This window comes from Lutra lutra, chromosome 4 (assembly GCF_902655055.1).
Source record: "Lutra lutra chromosome 4, mLutLut1.2, whole genome shotgun sequence".
Lineage (NCBI taxonomy): Eukaryota > Metazoa > Chordata > Mammalia > Carnivora > Mustelidae > Lutra > Lutra lutra.
In genome coordinates, this window is record NC_062281.1 from 95,187,094 (window position 1) to 95,201,113 (window position 14,020).

The 14,020-nt window shown below is 38.4% G+C and overlaps 1 pseudogene; it reads left to right on the top strand.

The window, feature by feature from the left end:
* Positions 1–4,345: 4,345 nt before the first annotated feature.
* LOC125098271 (60S ribosomal protein L31-like) overlaps positions 4,346–14,020 on the top strand; it is a 100,828-nt pseudogene continuing 91,153 nt past the window's right edge.

Here is a 14,020-nt window from a genome sequence, read left to right on the forward strand (position 1 = left end):
TCTTTAAAGAGATCTAATAGTTTTTCTTAAAAAGGAAGGACAAGGGAGAAAAGAAAACTTTAAAATACTGTTCACTAAATACTTGTTTATGAATTTTGTCCCCAAAGTTCAATCTATGGATAAGATCAGGAAAGTAACTGAATTTCCTCATCTCCACTTCTCCTGGGTTAGTGGACCATAGTTTTGGAGAGTGAGGATGGGGTCTGAAAAAAAGAAATCTATATTTTCAGGTGCTTTTTTTCTATCTATATCTTCCCTACAAAGTGATTATGCAAAATTGACAAGAGATTATTTAACCTTAGAACTGTTTAGGCTTGGTATAGTGTTATCTGCATGTGTCAGCAAAACTAAATGAAGGCCAAATGCTTACCAGCCTCATTACTAAACACAGCAACATATTACTAGGTTCTTTTTTTTTGGCTGAGACTTCACCCAGCATCTAACACATTGCTTTTGGCACATAGGTGGAGAGACTGTGAAATCTGAGCATAACTTAACTCTCAGTCTGTGAGTCTCATTTTCTTGGCTCTGTCCCATAGGCACCCCACTCTCATCTATTGCCCCTCCATCACTCTACTAAACTTACCAGCATCTCTCTACATATTAGAGTTTCTGTAAATTCACACTTTCCATCTTAACAGCCAGGGTATACAAATACTTTCCAATTGACACCAATCTTAGAAAGACTTTTTTTTTTTTTTTTTAAAGAACTGGATGGAAGGAGTAAAAGTTGCAAAGACTGAAGCTTAAGATGTTTAAAACTTAAATGGGATAAAGATAAATTTCCTTCTAACTGTATAACTCTCACAACCATGGTAGTGACTGGCTTTTTGATACTCCCTATTTACGCACATCTGGGATTCATAGTATTTGTGTACCAGGAGCTTGTTTTGGGGTTGGAACGATGTTTGAACCTGGCGAACTACTTGGATATGTGAAATGGTATCAGCGATTTCTTGGAGATTTCCACAGTGAAAACCCAGATTAAATACTTTTTCCATTGGCTTTCCATGTCCAGGTCTAAGCAGATCAAAATGCTTGCTAATGGGAGATTTTCATCAAAGATGGCTACAGAATCTGGGATCTGGGTTACAGTGGGGCTGGCTCAAATATATGTTTGAAGTCTTTAATTTTGGCTCAGGCTCCTTCCCAGAAACTAAAAAAAATGTACCTTATTGGGGAATCCTACCAGGGAATACTGCAAGAGATCAATTTTAAGGAAAACAAAAATCAACAGTAAACAGAAGTTACAATGTCTTCTAGCATCCCCCAATTGCTGGATGATCCACAGGAAGTATTATCTCTCCTCTCAACTATAGTCACTAGAGAATAAATTCTCATATTTTGGGACCAATTAGATCACTGGTTTAGCTTTGCTCTCATACTTCATCACTTTTGATGGAATTCTTCTGCTATGAGGATTTCTATGGGAATTTCTGATGATGCCAACTCTATTGCATATTTATCTTTCACAGAACTCCATTGAGGGGTGAATCCAGTGCTTTCCCCCAAGCAACATATGCTCCCTATTATGAGGGCAAAAAACTCTCCCTGGACACTCTCAACCTCATGATAGAAATTTCCCTTTTTCCTCTAGTTGTCAGCAATTCCCTTTCTCTTTCTTTTTTTAAAAATTTTGCCTACCTCCAAAGTAGACATCATATCCTCTTTACATCCTGTCCCCTAAACAGTTTTCCATCCTCTAAGGAACATTGCCTTGACCTTTGGATTACTGATGTAAGTAGCTTATATCTCCTTTCTCTCTCCTCAGTTGACACTTGGAGATGTTTTTTGGCTAGTTTAGTAACTTTGTGGTTTTGGAGATACAAATTTGGCTGAATTTGGTACCATAGATTTCCAAATCTATTTGTCTAGTTAAACCTTTCCCTGAATTTCCGATTCTTATGTTTAATAGAGCAAATGCCATCACTGTCTCACTCACATCACCTTGGAATTTATCCTCTATACAGTGAAGGCTACTTAGTAGCAGGAAACACTTACTACTCTCCACATGTGGATCTTTCTTTGGGTGGGGGATGGGCTGCATGAGAAGGAGCATCCTATGCATGACTCAAGCTAGCAATGCTGCAGAGCTGCTGGGAGAGTTAATGACTCCAGAAATGGCTCTCAAACAGTGCTGGTTGAGATTTGGTGGATAACAACCACAGTGCCTAACTCTTCAGTTGTGGTAACTCTATGGTATGTTCTACCATCTTCTAGAGTTTTACCAGTGGTGCTAACCTTGAATTTCCCCATCTTTGGTGGTTTTAACTGGCTCAGCAAAGCACATTTTATAGGTTTCCTTACTTTCCCTTCCTCACTTTCCCACTAACCTACTGGTGTTTTCCAGGACTGCTTCCAAGATATACTACTTGCATTGAATCTTATCTCAAGAGTTTATTTCTGTGCTAACCCAAAGTAAGGGCTTTAGGAAACTACAGGACTTTTTAACCTGGTTATTTCACTGAAAGGTATCTCAAGAATAATTCATTTCAAGCAATTTTATCTTCTACTTTAAACCTGCTCTTCCTCTTCTATGCTCAATTCTCTATCCACCCAGTTACCCAAACCCAAACTCTCTCAAAGCCATTCTGTCACAAATCTGTCAATTCTACCTTGATAAAATTCTTCAAATCTGTCTCTTCCTCTTCATTCCTACTACTCCTGGCCTATGGTAGGCTCTTATCAACTTTACAGAATCAGTTACCTATTATCCCTGCCTCCAGTCTCATTTTTTGGAAATGAAGCAGAGGAGAATTTAAAATGGCTTCCAGACCTTTGGCAGTTATAAGAAAAGCAATACAGAATAAGGAGATTTAGAAGTATAATTGTTGCAATGATTTTCGTACATTTTTAGTTTGAAGAGTCTGTAAGCCACAAAAATAGAAATCTATAATAGTTCAGTGGATAATGGGCCAGGAGATCATGGAATTGGTCTTGTTTAGGAAATATATGTATATACTTGAAACCATAGGAACATAAGAGATCCTCCAGAATGAGAAAAGAGCTAAAGGCAAAATTTGAGGAATACTAATTTTTAAGGGTAAACAGAATAGGATTTTGCAAAGGAAACTAAGAATGAACAATATGGAAAACATGAGGGAAACCATGATAAGTGAAGAAAACCAAGATGTTATAAAAGCCAGAAGAGTGAGCTAGAAAACTTTACTTGGTGTGAATTTCTCAATGAAATCGTCCCTAACTACCCTATTTAAAATAGCATCTCTCTCCCCACTACCCAGAATTTCTTATGCCTCTTCTCTGCTCTATATTTTCTGAAGTACTTTTTACCATAAAATTTCTAAATATTTTTATTTCTTCATTTTACACATATTTTCTGAGCTATAACTGATATATGGAAAAACAAACAAAAAGCCAAAACCAACCCACAACATTGCACTTATTTAATATATGCAATCTAGTGAATTTGAAAATATTCACACGCCTGAGAAAATATCACCACAAAGTAATAGTCATATCCATCATCTCCAAAGATTCCTTGGTTTTTGTTTTGTTTCTGTTGAGGACACCTAATACCTAACATTAGATCGACACTCATCACATTTTGAAGTGTACAATCAGTTGTATAGGCAATATGTTGTATACCAGAGCTCTAGAACTGTAATTTTATACTGAATGAACAAAAAAGCAACCTCTCATTTAACCAACCCCACAGCTAGTAGCAATCACCGTTCTATTTTCAGGTTCTATGTGCTTGACCATTTTAGATACCCGATATAAGTGGAATCATGCAGTATTTGTCCTTCTGTAATTGGCTTATTCACTTGGCACTGAATTCACATTTCAAATGTGAATTTGAATTGAATTCCCAGGTTCATCCATGTGTTGTCACAAATGGCATGCTTTCCTTCTTTTTTTCCAGGCTGAATAATATTCCATTGTACATACCTATCACACACATAAAGAATGGATGGAGCACCAGTTTCTCCAGCTTCCAAAGCACTGTTCAGAAGTGCCACTTTGGTCTCATTCACTTAGACCAGGAAAGCGGAGTCCTGAACCCGCTGGAACAAAGAAAAAAAGCAGAGGCTAACATTACCAGACTCAAAGTGGGAGTGACTATGCCATTCTGGAGGTTGGGTTTGTGCAGGTGGCCTGCCCCTGGGTGGGCTGCAGGCCTGGGGTCCTGGGAGCTTGCCTGGAGCTGGGATGATTGAAAAGTCAGGTTCCCTGGCAGTGTGCCTAGCTCTGAGTTTGCCCAGAAGCTTGTCTTGGGTGTTTTCCCTGGAGCCAGGGTTCGCGGGGACTGCCGGGAGCCTGGGGCTACAGAAGCTGGCCAGGGTCAGGAGCCATTGGGCGCTAGGCCGACAGGAAGTTGGTATAGCCGGATTCCACCAGGAACTTCGTGCTTCTTGGAGCCATCCCTGCTGCGGGAGCTGTTTGGCACTGAGGTGAGCTGGGGAGTTTGGATCCCAGCGTGTGCCATTGCCCATTCCCACTGGAGTCAGCTGGCAGTGGGTGGGCTGGGAGCCCCGGTTTTGGGGATCCTGGGGCCTCAGTAACTGTCTGGGCTGTGGCTGCTGGCAGGTGGTGGAGAGGATGGAGACTGGGTTCGCAGTAGCTCACAGGGGAGCCATTTAGGGCAGGGGCAGTTGTGTCATTCTGGGGCCTGCCAGCTCTAAGGTCTACGGTGAATTGGGAGCTCACCTCATTTTGTTTCTCCTACTGGAAGGGTGTCTCTGGCCCTGGGCTCCTGGGCTAGGGAGAGAGAAGGGAGAGGGCTGATGGATGTTATGTGAAATTATCTTTCAATGTCAAAACACCTTATTTCTCTGTTTCGTCCAAGTGGTGTAATTGGTATAATCTTTTACCTGGAATCCTTAGCGCTTGTGAAGCTATTCTCAGGTGCAGATAGTTGCTCAAATTGGCGTTTCTGGGGAGAGCACAAGTGCTAGAAATTCTTGCAATCATTTTGCTGACGTTACTCCTATACTATATCTTGAAGTTAGGTAGCAACGTTCTTTAACCTTGTTTTTCTTTTGTTACAGTGCTTTGGATAGCTTCTTTACTTTCTCACATGAATTTTAGTATCAGCTCATCAAATTTTGCCAGAAGGGTGGTGGGATTTTGATTGCAACTGCGTGAAATCCATATATCAGAGGATTGCGGACAATTTATTCATGTAGTTAATCACTCAAAGAACTCCATTAGCTCTTCAGTTTCTTTCAGCGGTGTGTTTTAGTTTTCTATGTGAAAATCCTGTTTATCTTTTATTAAATTCATTTCCTAGTATTTTGGCTTTTACTGCTATAGAAATGAAATTTTTTCTTCGAACACTGAAATAAAAATAAAAACAATAAATGAAATTTTTATTAAATTACTTACTTTCTTTTTTTTAAGGTTTTATTTAATTATTTGACAGAGAGAGAGAGCACAAGTAGGCAGAGAGGCAGGAAGAGAGAGAGGGGGAAGCAGGCTACCCGCCAAGCAGAGAGCCCGATGCGGGGTTTGATCCTGAGGACCCTGAGAGGCTTTAACCCACTGAGCCACCCAGGTACCCCTTTTAAATTATTTTCAATTGTTTGTTGTTGGTATATAAAAGTACAGTTTTTTTCTTTGGTCTTTTATCCTGTGACCTTGCATGGTTTACTTATTCATTCTGGTAGTTGTTTTGTAAATTTTTAAGGATTTTTCTATGTAAACAGACATCATCTGTGAAGTGAGATAGTTTTACTTTTTCATTTCTGATACTTTGTCTTTATTTTCTTTTTTGCCTTATTGAAATAGCTAGAATCTCTAGAATAATGTTGAATAGAAGTGGTGAGATTGAGTATCCTGGACTTTTTCTCAAGCTTACAGGTAAGTGTTCATAGTTCACTATTAAGTGACTTTAGTTATACATTATAGAAGATATTCTTCATCACATTGAGGAATCTGACTTTTATTCTTAGTTTCCAGAAATGTTTTTGTTTGTTTTGCTTTTAAAATGATAGATGATCACAGCTTTGTAATATAGTTTGAAGTCAGGCATCGTGATGTCCCCAACTTTGGTTTTCTTTTTCAACACTCCTTTGGTGATTTGGGGTCTTTTCTGGTTACATACAAATTTTAGGATTGTTTGTTCCAGTCTGTGAAAAATGTCGATGATATTTTGATAGGGATTGTATTGAATGTGTAGATTGCTCTGGGCAGCATAGACATTTCAAAATGTTTATTCTTCTAAACCATGAGCATGGAATGTTTTTCCATCTCTTTGTGTCTTCTTCAATTTCTTTCATAAGTGTTCTGTAGTTTCTAGAGTATAGATCCTTTACCTCTTTGGTTAGGTTTATTCCTAGGTATCTTATGGTTTTTGGTACTATTCTAAATGGAATAAATTCCTTAATTTCTCTGCCTTTAGTCACATTATTATTGTATAGAAATGCAACTGATTTCTGTGCTTTGATTTTGTATCCTGCCACGTTGTTAAATTGCTGTATCAGTTCTAGCAATTTGGGGAGGGGTCTTTTGGGTTTTCCACCTGAAGTATCATGTCATCTGCAAAGAGCGACAGTTTTACTTCTTCTTTGCTTATTTAAATGTCTTTTATTTCTTTTTGTTGTGTGATTGCTGAGGGTAGGACTTCTAGTGCTATGTTGAACAATAGTGGTAGAATAGGCATCTCTGTAATGTTCCTGATCTTAAGGGAACTCAGTTTTTCCCCATTGAGAATGATATTCGCTGTGGGTTTTTCATAGATGGCTTTTATGATTTTCAGTTATGTTCCCTCCATCCCTACTTTGAAGAGTGATGAATGGGTATTGATTTATTTCAAGTGCTTTTTCTGAATCCCTTAAAGTGGTATTTTTCTTTTTCATCTTGTTAATATATGAAATACACTGATTTTTAAATCTTGTATTTATGGCATAACCCTACTTGATCTTTCTTTGTAAATATAATTTCTTGTATTACCAGATTCAATTTGTTATTACTTCAGTGTGTGTACATCTGTATTCACTAGAACTGCTTATAATTTTTGTAAAAACATTGTCAACTTTTGTTACTAGGATAATGCTGGCTTTATAAAATAAATTGGAGTGTTTTTCTATACTCCTGAGTTTTTGTACAATTAGTGTTATTTCTTCCTTAAATGTAGAATTTACCAATGAAATAATTGGACGGGGAGTTTTCATTGTGAGAAAGTTTTGATAATAAATTAATTTTCTTTAATAGACATAGGGCTAATTTTCTTTTTGTATCAGTCTTGGTATATTGTCTGAAGGAATTCATTCATTTTATCTAAATTATCATATTTGTTAGCACCGATTGTTCATAATCTCATATATTCTTAATGTGTGTAGGATTTGTAGTGACAATCCCTCTTTTATTCTTCATGTTGATAATTTGTGTCTTCTCTCAAATTTATTTTCTTGGTCACTCTAGCAAAGGGTTTTTAATCTTACTGTTTTATTTTTTTTTCCTGGCTTTTAATTTTAATTTTTATTTTATTTTACTTATTTATTATTATTATTATTTTATAAACATATAATGTATTATTAGCCCCAGGGGTACAGGTCTGTGAATCACCAGGTTTACACACTTCACAGCACTCACCATAGCACATACCCTCCCCAATGTCCATAACCCCACTCCCCTCTCACTACCCCCTTCCCCCTGGCCACCCTCAGTTTGTTTTGTGACATTAAGAGTCTCTTATGGTTTGTCTCCCTCCCGAGCCCATCTTGTTTCATTTATTCTTTTCCTACCCCCCAAACCCTGAACTTTGCCTCTCAAATTCCTCATATCAGGGAGATTGTATGATAGTTATCTTTCTCTGATTGACTTATTTCGCTAAGCATAATACCCTCTAGTTCCAACCACGTCGTTGCAAATGGCAAGATTTCATTTCTTTTGATGGCTGCATAGTAGTCCATTGCATATATATATATACACCACATCTTTATCCATTCATCTGTTGATGGACATCTAGGTTCTTTTCATAGTTTGGCTATTGGGGACATTGCTGCTATAAACATTCGGGTGCACGTGCCCCTTTGGATCACTATGTTTGTATCTTTAGGGTAAATACCCAGTAGTGCAATTGCTGGGTCATAAGGTAGCTCTATTTTCAACTTTTTGAAGAACCTCCCTGCTGTTTTCCAGAGTGGTTGCACCAGTTTGCATTCCCACCAACAGTGTAAGAGGGTTCCCCTTTCTCCGCATCCTCGCCAGCATCTGTCATTTCCTGACTTGTTAATTTTAGCCTTTCTGACTGGTGTGAGATGGTATCTCATTGTGGTTTTGATTTGTATTTCCCTGATGCCGAGTGATGTGGAGCACTTTTTCATGAGTCTGTTGGCCATCTGGATGTCTTCTTTGCAGAAATGTCTGTTCATGTCCTCTGCCCATTTCTTGATTGGATTATTTGTACTTTGGGTGTTGAGTTTGCTAAGGTCTTTATTGATTTTGGATACTAGCCCTTTATCTGATATGTCATTTGCAAATATCTTCTCCCATTCTGTCAGTTGCCTTTTGATTTTGTTAACTGTTTCCTTTGCTGTGCAAAAGCTTTTGATCTTGATGAAGTCCCAATATTTCATTTTTGTTCTCGCTTCTATTTGTTCCATTTCTTTGAAAAAAATGGATGGGATTTTGATAGGGATTGCATTAAATGTGTAGATTGCTTTAGGTAGCATAGACATTTTCACAATATTTATTCTTTCAATCCAGGAGCATGGAACATTTTTCCATTTCTTTGTGTCTTCCTCAATTTCTTTCATGAGTACTTCATAGTTTTCTGAGTGTAGATTCTTTGCCTCTTTCGTTACGTTTATCCCTAGGTATCTTATGGTTTGGGGTGCAATTGCAAATGGGACCGACTCCTTAATTTCTCTTTTGTCTGTCTTGTTGTTGGTGTAAAGAAATGCACCTCATTTCTGTGCATTGATTTTATATCCTGACACTTTACTGAATTCCTGTACAAGTTCTAGCAGATTTGGAGTGGAGTCTTTTAGGTTGTCCATATATAGTATCATATCATCTGCAAAGAGTGATAGTTTGACTTCTTCTTTGCCGATCTGGATGCCTTTAATTTCTTTTTGTTGTCTGATTGCTGAGGCTAGGACTTCTAGTACTATGTTGAATAGCAGTGGTGATAATGGACGTCCCTGCCGTGTTCCTGAACTTAGCGGAAAGGCTCTCAGTTTTTTTCCATTGAGAATGAGGGTTTTTCATAGATGGCTTTAATGATATTGAGGTATGTGCCCTCTATCCCTACACTTTGAAGAGTTTTGAGCAGGAAAGTATGCTGTACTTTGGCAAATGCTTTTTCAGTATCTATTGAGAGTATCATATGGTTCTTGTTCTTTCTTTTATTAATGTATTGTATCACATTGATGGATTTGCACATGTTGAACCAACCTTGAAGCCCTGGAATAAATCCCACTTGGTGGTGGTGAATAATCCATTTAATGTTCTGTTGGCTCATTTTGGTGAGAATTTTCACATCTGTGTTTATCAAAGATATTGGTCTGTAATTCTCTTTTTTGATGGGATCCTTGTCTGGTTTTGGGATCAAGGTGATGCTGGCCTCAAAATGAGTTTGAAAGTTTTCCTTCAATTTCTGTTTTTTTTTTTTTTTTTGTAACAGTTTCAGGAGAATAGGAATTAATTCTTCTTTAAATATTTGGTAGAATTCCCCTGGGAAGCCGTCTGGCCCTGGGCTTTTGTTTGTTTGGAGATTTTTGTTGACTCTTTCAATCTCCTTACTGGTTATGGGTCTGTTCAGGTTTTCTGTTTCTTCCTGGTTCAGTTGTGGTAGTTTATATGTCTCTAGGAATGCATCCATTTCTTCCAGATTGTCAAATTTGTTGGCTTAGAGTTGCTCATGGTATGTTCTTATAATTGTTTTTATTTCTTTGGTGTTGGTTGTGATCTCTCCTCTTTGATTCATGATTTTATTGATTTGGGTCCTTTCTCTTTTCTTTTTGATAAGTCTGGACAGGGTTTTATCAATCTTACTAATTCTTTCAAAGAACCAGCTCCTAGTTTCGTTGATTTGTTCTATTGTTTTTTTGGTTTCTATTTCATTGATTTCTGCTCTGATCTTTATGACTTCTCTTCTCCTGCTGGGTTTAGGGTTTCTTTCTTCTTCTTTCTCCAGCTCCTTTAGGTATACGGTTAGGCTGTGTACTTGAGACCTTTCTTACTTCTTGAGAAAGGCTTGTATCGCTATATATTTTCCTCTCAGGACTGCCTTTGCTGTGTCCCAGAGATTTTGAACCATTGTGTTTTCATTATCATTTGTTTCCATGAATTTTTTTCAATTCTTCTTTATTTTCCTGGTTAACCCATTCATTCTTTAGAAGGATGCTGTTTAGTCTCCATGTATTTGGGTTCTTTCCACATTTCCTCTTGTGATTGAGTTCTAGCTTCAGAGCATTGTGGTCTGAAAATATGCAGGGAATGATCCCAATCTTTTGATACCGGTTGAGACCTGATTTATGACCCAGGATGTGATCTACTCTGGAGAATATTCCATGTGCACTAGAGAAGAATGTGTATTCTGTTGCTCTGGGATGGAATGTTCTGAATATATCTGTGATGTCCATCTGGTTAAGGGTGTCTTTTACAGCCTTTATTTCCTTGTTGATCTTTTGCTTGGATGATCTGTCCATTTCAGTGAGGGGAGTGTTAAAGTCCCCTACTATTATTGTATTATTGTCGATGTGTTTCTTTGATTTTGTTATTAATTGGTTTATATAGTTGGCTGCTCCCACGTTAGGGGCATAGATATTTAAAATTGTTAGATCTTCTTATTGGACAGACCCTTTGAGTATGATATAGTGTCCTTCCTCATCTCTTATTATTGTCTTTGGCTTAAAATCTAAGGATTGCCACCCCAGCTTTCTTTTGATGTCCATTAGCATGGTCAATTGTTTTCCACCTCCTCACTTTAAATCTGGAGGTGTCTTTGGGTCTAAAATGAGGTATCATATAATGGGTTTTGGTTTTTTATCCATTCTGATACCCAGTGTCTTTTGATTGGGGCATTTAGCCCATTAACATTCAGGGTAACTATTGAGAGAGATGAATTTAGTGCCATTGTATTGCCTGTAAGGTGACTGTTACTGTATATTGTCTCTGTTCCTTTCTGATCTACTACTTTTAGGCTCTCTCTTTGCTTAGAGGACCCCCTTCAATATTTCCTGTAGAGCTGGTTTGGTGTTTGCAAATTCTTTCAGTTTTTGTTTGTCCTGGAAGCTTTTTATCTCTCTTTCTATTTTCAATGATAGCCTAGCTGATACAGTCTTCTTGGCTGCATGTTTTTCTCATTTAGTGCTCTGAATATATCATGCCAGCTCTTTCTGGCCTGCCAGGTGTCTGTGGATAAGTCTGCTGCCAATCTAATGTTTTTACCCTTGTATGTTACAGACTTCTTTTCCCAGGCTGCTTTCAGGATTTTCTCTTTGTCACTAAGACTTGTAAATTTTACTATTAGGTGATGGGCCGTGGACCTATTCTTACTGATTTTGAGCAGGGTTCTCTGCACCTCCTGGATTTTGATGATTGTTTCCTTTGCCATACTAGGGAAATTCTCTCCAATAATTCTCTCCAATATACCTTCTGCTCCCCTTTCTCTTTCTTCTTCTTCTTGAATCCCAGTTATTCTAATGTTGTTTCATCTTATGGTGTCACTTATCTCTCGAATTCTCCCCTCGTGGTCCAGTAGCTGTTTGTCTCTCTTTTACTCAGCTTCTTTATTCTCTGTCATTGGCTCTTCTTTTTCACTAATTCTTTTTTCTGCCTCATTTGTCCTAGCAGTAAGAGGCTCCATTTTTGATTGTACCTCATTAATAGCTTTTTTCATTTCAAACTTGGTTAGCTTTTAGTTCTTTTATTTCTCCAGGAAGGGCTTTTATTTCTCTGGACAGCATTTCTCTAATATCTTCCATGCCTTTTTCAAGCCTGGCTACAACCTTGAGAATCGTCATTCTGAACTCTAGATCTGACGTATTACCAATGTCCATATTAATTAGGTCCCTAGCCTTCGGTACTGCCTCTTGTTCTTTTTTTTCTTTTTTTTTTTTTTTGTGGTGAGTTTTTCCGCCTTGTCATTTAGTCCAGATAAGAATATATGAAGGAGCAAATAAAATACTGAAAGAGTGGCAAAGACCCTAAGAAAATGTGCTTTAACCAAATAAGAAGAGAACCCAAATCATGGCAGGGAGAACGGCGATAAAAATGTTTGGAATAAAATTAAAAAAAGAAAACAAATAAAGAAAAAATATGAAAAAGAGAAATATATATATATATTAGACTGGTGACTAGAACAGGGTCACCCACTTAATTTTGGGATTATTTTGGTCTTTTAGAAGACACTACCTCCCAAATTTTAAAGAATGAAAAACATATATAAGGGTAAACACAATGAAGGGATGGATTATGCCTATAAAGATGAAACAAGAAAATTTTTTTTTTTTAATTTCTAAAAAAGTTGTTGATAAAGTAAGTTGGTTGGGAAGATAAAGAAAAAGAAAGTGGAGAGAATTTGCTTGGGCTGGACACTAGAACAAGCTCAGAGCTAGATTTAGGGTATATTTTGATCTACTAGAAGAAGTTGTACCCCAAAATTATTAGAAGAAAAAACCCTATGTGTATACAAAAAATAAAGGTAGATACAATGAGGGATAAAATATGACTATAATAATGAAGTTTCAAAAAATTATTATTTTTTTATGAAAGATATTGTTAAGATAAACTAGTTAAAAAACGTTAAAAGAGGAAACATTTTTTTAAATGTTAAAAAAATTTAACAGAAGATAAAAATTAAAAAAAAAATAATTACTTGCATATCTAAAGAATCATGGGGAGAAAGCCATGAATTCCATGCTTTGCTTTCTCCTCCTCTGGAATTCCGCTGTTCTCCTTGGTAAGTGAACTTAGTCTTGGTTTGAACTTGGTATTGGCTGGATTTCTTGTTGATCTTCTTGGGGAGTGGCCATTGTAGTGATTCTCAAGTGTCTTTGCCTGAGGTGGAATTGCACCGCCCTTACCAGGGGCCAGGCTACGTAATCCTCTCAGGTTCACTTTTGGGAGCTTTTGTTCCCTGAACGCTTTCCGTAGAGTTCTGGAGGATGGGAATGAAAATGGCGGCCTCCCAATCTCTGGCCTGGAGGACCTGAGAGCTCAGGGCCCCAGTCCTCAGTGCAACCTCAGAGAAAAGCGCTCAATCACTCCCATCTCCCTGGCCTCTGGTCGCACTTGGAGAAATGTGCTCAATCACTCCTGTCTCCCTGGCCTCTGGCCGTGCTCCAAGCTCACCCAGCCTGTGACCAAGCGTCTCTGTTTCTCACACACAGCTCTGCCTGGAGTCTCCGAACCCTGCAGATCCCTGAGCTCTTCCAGGGGGTATCTCCCTGGATCTTGTGGGGACCCCACTCAGAGAGCAGTGGCCTGTGCCACGGATTATGGTTCAAGGTAACCCTGAGTTGAGAGCTCACTTCTCAGCTCTGTCTCTGTAGCCAGCTTCCCCGCTCTAATACCTGCGAGCTCTGTGACACTCAGACACCCCTGATTCTTCTGTGACCCCCACGGGACCTGGGGCCACGCTGACCCTGTGTGGGCTTCACCCCGGTTTAGCCTCTGGAGTGATGTCCCTCAGTGCAGCAGACTTTTAAAAGTCCTGATTTTGTGCTCCGTTGTTCTGCCACTTGCTGGGATCTGGCCCCTCCCCCCACGGTCTATCTTCCCGTTGCTTTGGATTCACTTCTCCACGGGTCCTACCTTTCAGAAAGTGGTTGATTTTCTGCTTCTAGAATTGTTGCTCTTCTTCTCTTCGATCTCCTGTTGGATTTGTAGGTATTCGGAATGGTTTGATAAGCTATCTAGCTGATTTCCTGCTACCTGATGTCATCTCAGCCTGCTACTACTCTGCCATCTTGACTCCTCCTTTCAATCTTTCTGTTTTAAAGAACCAACATTTGCTTTGTCAATTTTCATGTTATTTGTTTTCTATTTTATTGATTTCTGCCACTTACTCTTTTCTTCCATTTTCTTAATTTTGTTTAACTTCATTTTT